Genomic DNA, 6,762 nt, shown 5'->3' on the forward strand with positions numbered 1-6,762 from the left:
TAGCCAGACTCAGATCAAATACCAAAATCTCGTTAAGTGTGTTATTTTGAAGTAACCGCGAACGCCGACTAGGGCCAGGCCCACCTCTCTCCTAGGTGGTCTCCGCCTGCCCTGTCGCTTCGCCTCAAGTAACAATTAAGGGCCGTCGAGAACCTAGGCCCACCCCTACCTGGGTGGACCCACCTGCCCCTTCAGCCCCCAACATCGGAATCACTTGCGAGTACTCAATGAGCAGACCAAACTTTAGTCACCACCTGTATAGCATGTATATATGTATGTATATACCCGTGATCACCTCCTGAGTGATCACGGCCTGATAGTATAGCATGGCATACGGACAAGAATGTAGGGCCGCTGATGAAGTACTAGCAACCTATACTAAGCATGTAGGATTGCGGGTAAGGTATCAACAGTTGTAACAACAATGATAGGCTATGCATCAGGACAGGATTAACGGAAAGCAGTAACATGCTACACTACTCTAATGCAAGCAGTAGAAAGAGAGTAGGCGATATCTGGTGATCAAGGGGCGGGCTTGCCTGGTTGCTCTGGCAAGAAGGAGGGGTCATCGACACCGTAGTCGATCTGGGGTCTCCGGCAGTCTCGGGGTCTACCGGAAAGAAGTAACGGAGGGGGAATACAATAAATAATAGAGCAATCAAGGTATCACAAAGCATAACAAGACAATACGCGGTGCCAGGGGTGAGCTAACGCGGGGATAGGTGATACCCGCGAAGGGGGAAAACAACCAGAGGGGGAAAGTTGTGTGTTCGCTATGCTAGGGATGCGTGGTGGACGAACGAGCTGTGTATCCGGAGGGGGAAAGTCTCGTCGTTCTAAGCAACTTTCATGTACAAAGTTTTCCCATCCAAGCTACGGTTTATTTTATATTGATTTTAAAAGATTTAAATTATTTTTAGCATTTATTTAATTATTTTAATTCAACATTATCCAGAATAGTGCCAGCTGATGTCAATATGATGCAATGCTTAGGTCATCAGTCAACATTGTGGTTGACTTGGTCAACAAACAAATGGGTCCCGGTTGTCATAGACTGATAGCTAATGAACCTATTTAATTAGTTTAATCTAAACAGATTAATTAGGTTAAGTTAACTAATTAAATTATTATTTAATATTTCTAATTCTTTTTTAAATCCTTTTTTATTAAAACAGGGACGTGGGACCCTGCGGTCAGCGTCACAGGGGAGGAACGAGGCGGGTTAGTGGGCGCCGGGGCAATGGAGCCCTGAGGCAAACCCAGCGAGACTAACCGGCGCAAGGGCGTGTGTGCGCGCATGTGCATGGCGGGGTAGCAGCGCAGTGCTGAGGGGAGGCGGGGCTGCGACAACAGCGGCGGAGGCAGGGACGCGAGCGTGCGGGCGCTCGACTCGGCCAGCGGGCGCGGGGACCGTGGCCACGGCGAGGCCACCGGCAGGGGCTAGCGGGGAGGGAGAAGCAGCGACGGAACGGCGCGGGCGCGCGGTCCGGTGAGGCAGCAGCAGTGCCGGCGGACAGAGGTTGTGTGGGCGGCGACCAGAGCAGGGTTGGGGTGGCGGCCGGAACAGCATAGGTAAGCAGCAGCAACATGTGGCACCTATAGCAATCGGCGGGGGCAGGGTCGCGGCCCAGCGGACGCGGCAGCGAGCAAGCGGGGCGCCGGCATCACAGAGGTGAGGTGGAGAGGGGGCCAGGGGCAGAGCCGGCAAGGGGTGTGGTCGGCGCGACTGCAGTCAGCGGTGGGCGGAGGCGGGCGAGGCCAGAACGCGGCGGCAGCGAGCGGGCATGGGGCGTGGCCACGACGCGGTGAGCGCGGGCGGGGCGAGCTCCGACCATGGCACGAGAGGTCGTAGGCGGCGCCTACAGCGATTAAACAAGAGAAGGCGAGAGGGGAATAGGAGCGGGAGCTCACATCGGAGCACATGGAAGGCTCGGCGAGCTCGGGGAGGCACCGGACACGATGAATCAACGGCGACGATCTTCGAGATGCAGTGGCGGAGATGAGCTCGATGTCGATGGGTGAGGGCTTCCCGGCTTGTTCCAGTAGGCACCATGGATGAGGTCGAGGAGAGGAAATCCTGGCGAGGTCCTCGGGCGGCGGCGTGTCCAGATCGGGGGGAGAGCGGGGGCACCGGGGGGGAGTGGGTGGGAATCAGGCGAGTGGGTGGTAGCGGGCGGTTAGTTAAGGGTCGGGGGTAAGTAGGCCCCAGACACGGGGTGGGCCAGCTGGTCATTTGGGCCGGCCGACTGGTCGAGGTTTCTTGTTTCTTTTTTCTTACTTTGCTTTTACTTTTCATTTCTCTTTTTATTATTTTCATTTTACTGGTTTAATTCTATTTTGGTTCAGTAAAATATGATGATAGCTCCTAGAATAAAGTTTTAGAATAACCCACTACCTTAAAATGTTTTACCGCGATATAAAATAGTTTAATATTTTATAAAATACCAAAGGCGTTTAAATAGTTATTTTGCTACTGTTCAAATCATATTAGTGATTTTAAATATTTTATTTAAATGTGGGTTCTTCACCATAATTCTTTATGCATTATTTTTCACCTCTAGAACATTTTAGTTTTAAAGTTTGAAAACCTTTATCGTTTGAGTTGATTTTGAATTTGGATTTGAATCGGATTTTAATTGTCGCAAGATTAACAACAGTAATCGTGGTGACGTGGCAACATTAGTAGAGGGTTACTGTAGCTTAATTATCCGGGCGTCACGGGACACCACACTGGATATAGAACTGCACATAAGGTATTGCAATCTGGTTTTTATTGGCCTACTCTCTTCAAGGATGCCCGTAAGTTTGTTGTATCTTGTGATGAATGTCAAAGAATTGGTAATAGTAGTAGACGTTAAGAAATGTCTATGAATTATTCACTTGTTATTGAACCATTTGATATTTGGGTCTTTGATTATATGGGACCTTTTCCTGCCTCTAATGGATATACACATATTTTAGTTGCTGTTGATTACGTTACTAAGTGGGTAGAAGCTATTCCAACTAGTAGTGCTGATCATAACACCTCTATTAAAATGCTTAAAGAAGTTATTTTTCCAAGGTTTGGAGTCCCTAGATATTTAATGACTGATGGTGGTTCACATTTTATTCATGGTGCTTTCTGTAAAATGCTTGCTAAATATGATGTTAATCATAGAATTGCATCTCCTTATCACCCACAGTCTAGTGGTTAAGTAGAATTGAGTAATAGAGAACTCAAATTAATTTTGCAAAAGACTGTTAATAGATCTACAAAGAATTGGTCCAAGAAACTTGATGATGCATTATGGGCCTATAGAACTGCATATAAAAATCCTATGGGTATGTCTCCGTATAAAATGGTTTATGGAAAAGCATGTCACTTACCTCTCGAACTAGAAACATAAGGCTTATTGGGCTATTAAAGAGCTCAATTATGATTTCAAACTTGCCGGTGAGAAGAGGTTATTTGACATTAGCTCACTCGATGAATGGAGAACCCAAGCCTATGAGAATGCCAAATTATTTAAAGAAAAAGTTAAAAGATGGCATGACAAAAGGATAGAAAAGCGTGACTTTAATGTAGGTGATTATGTATTGCTATACAACTCTCATTTAAGATTTTTTGTAGGAAAACTTCTCTCTAAATGGGAAGGTCCTTACGTTATCGAGGAGGTCTATCGTTCTGGTGCCATAAAAATCAACAACTACGAAGGCACAAATCCGAAGGTGGTGAACGGTCAAAGAATTAAACATTATATCTCAGGTAATCCTATAAATGTTGAAACCAATGTTATTGAATCCGTAACCCCAGAGGAATACATAAGGGACACTTTTCGAAATGTTTCAGACTCCGAAAAGGAATAGGTATGTCGTGCGGTAAGTAAACCGACTCCAAAACAGTTCTAATAGCAATTTTCTTCCATTTTGGAATATTTAGAAAAAAAAATAAACATAAGAAGCAGTCTGGGAAGGACACGAGGGCTCCACGAGGGTGGAGGGCGTGCCCTACCCCCTGGGCGCGCCCCCTACCTCGTGGGCACCTCGTGTGCTCTTCGGACTCCGTTTTCTTACACGACACGTATTTTGGTTGGTAAAAATTCATTATATAACCTCCCAAAGGTTTTGACCACTGTATCACGCAAAAATCTCCTGTCTTTGTTTCGAGCTGTTTTTCTGACAGATCCAGGTCGTCATGTCGTCTTCTAGTGCCCCCAAGGACCAGTTCTTCGAGAAGGTCATCAACCCCTACCTCGCAGAAGTGCTGCAACACCCTTAAACCATTGAGATGCGTGAGGGGTTGTTGCACATCCGCGATGTTGAGGGACCAAGGAAGACCGGAAGCACGGAGGCAAGGCTCGAGGCATTGGAGCAAGAAGTTTTCAAGTGTCAGGAGATGGTGGAGCGTGGACTCGATTCCAATCACATTATGATCACGGAGTTCACCAATAACCACAAGCTGGACATCAAGGACATTGGGGAGGCCATCTTCAAGCTTCATGAGAAAATCGAGCACCTCCAAGCCCAGATCTATGACCTGCAAAATCAAAAATGTGACTATGAATATAGATTCAAGAGGATGAGTTTCGCTGCAGATTTGAGGTTTCAGGAGACTCGATCATCCTTCTATGATGGTGAGCCTATGCCTTGGAAGAAGGAAGACAAGCCTACGCCATGAACAAAACCATCAACTTCTTCACCAACAAAGGAGACATAATCACATGGTATGTGCACTCCCCTTGGCAACTGCCAAGCTTGGGGGAGTGCCCCGGTATCGTATCACCATCACTTTTATCTTTACCGTTTTTGTTAGTTCGATCCTTTTGATAATATCTTGATCTAGTAGAATAAAAGCTTTTTAGTATGATCTAGTTGTGAGTTTTGCTTTATGATCCTTCTATGTAATCGAGTCTGTGAGCTATGTAATAAAGATTAGTGTTGAGTCAAGGGCTTGATTATTTTTCCATGATCTTGAGTGAATAAAAGAAAAGAGAAAGAATAAAAAGAATAAAAGAGATCATATGGATCTTATGGAGAGTAATGAGCTCACATAGAAAGAGTATGATGAATAAAAGTTGTTGAGAGTTGACAAACATAGTTTTGGTCATCGTTGCAATTAATAGGAAGTAATAAAGAAAGAGAGGTATTCACATATAAATATACTATCTTGGACATCTTTTATGATTGTGAGCACTCATTAAAATATGACATGCTAAAGAGTTGACGTTGGACAAGGAAGACAACGTAATGGGTTATGTTTTCTTGCATCTGAGATAAATTATATTGTCTTGGATCATCCAACATGATTGAGCTTGCCTTTCCCCCTCATGCTAGCCAAATTCATCGCACCAAGTAAAGATACTACTTGTGCTTCCAAACACCCTTAAACCAGTTTTGCCATGAGAGTCCACCATACCTACCTATGGATTGAGTAAGATCCCTCAAGTAAGTTGTCATCGGTGCAAGCAATAAAAATTGCTCTCTAAATATGTATGACTTATTAGTGTGGGAGAAAATAAGCTTTATACGATCGTGTGATATGGAAGAAATAAAAGCGATGGACTGCATAATAAAGGTCCATATCACAAGTGGCAATATAAAGTGACATTCTTTCGCATTAAGATTTTGTGCATCCAACCATAAAAGCGCATGACAACCTCTGCTTCCCTCTGTGAAGGGCCTATCTTTTACTTTTATGTCCTACCTTACATAAGAGTCATGGTGATCTTCACCCTTCCTTTTTACATTTTATCTTTTGGCAAGTACAACATGTTGGAAAGATCCTGGTATATATGGCTAATTGGATGTGAGTTTTCATGAACTATTATTGTTGACATTACCCTTGAGGTAAAACATTGGGAGGCAAAACTATAATCCCCTATCTTTCTCTATGTCTGATTAAAACTCCATACCCATAAGTATTGCGCGAGTATTAGCAATTCTGAAAGACTATATGATAGTTGAGTATGTGGACTTGCTGAAAAGCTCTTATATTGACTCTTTCCTATGTTGTGATAAATTGCAATTGCTCCAATGACTGAGATTATAGTTTGTTAGTTTTCAATGAAGTTTATGATTCATACTTGAAATTGTGATTGAATCATTACTCTAGCATAAGAGATCATATGACAAGAATTATACAAGTTCTTGTTCTAAGAATGATCATGATGCCCTCATGTCCGTATTTTATTTTTATCAACACCTCCATCTCTAAACATGTGGACATATTTTTCGATTTCGGCTTCCGCTTGAGGACAAGCGAGGTCTAAGCTTGGGGGAGTTGATACGTCCATTTTGCATCATGCTTTTATCTCGATATTTATTGCATTATGGGCTGTTATTACACATTATGTCACAATACTTATGCCTATTCTCTCTTATTTTACAAGGTTTACATAAAGAGGGAGAATGCTGGCAGCTGAGATTCTGGGCTGGAAAAGGAGCAAATATTATAGACCTATTCTGCACAACTCCAAAAGTCCTAAAACTTCACGAAAGTCATTTTCAAAATATATAAAAAATATTGAGTGCAAGAAGTTCACCAAGGGGGCCACACCCTGCCCACGAGGGTGGGGGTGCGCCATACCCCACTGGGCGTGCCCCCCTACCTCGTGGGCCCCCTGGTGGCCCTCCGATGCCCATCTTCTGCTATATGGAGTCTTTCAATGAGAAAAAAATCATAAGCCATCTTTACAGACGAGACTCCGCCGCCACGAGGCGGAACCTTGGCGGAACCAATCTAGGGCTCTGGCGGAGCTGTTCTGCTGGGGAAACTTCCCTCCG

Source organism: Triticum dicoccoides, chromosome 4A (assembly GCF_002162155.2).
Source record: "Triticum dicoccoides isolate Atlit2015 ecotype Zavitan chromosome 4A, WEW_v2.0, whole genome shotgun sequence".
NCBI lineage: Eukaryota > Viridiplantae > Streptophyta > Magnoliopsida > Poales > Poaceae > Triticum > Triticum dicoccoides.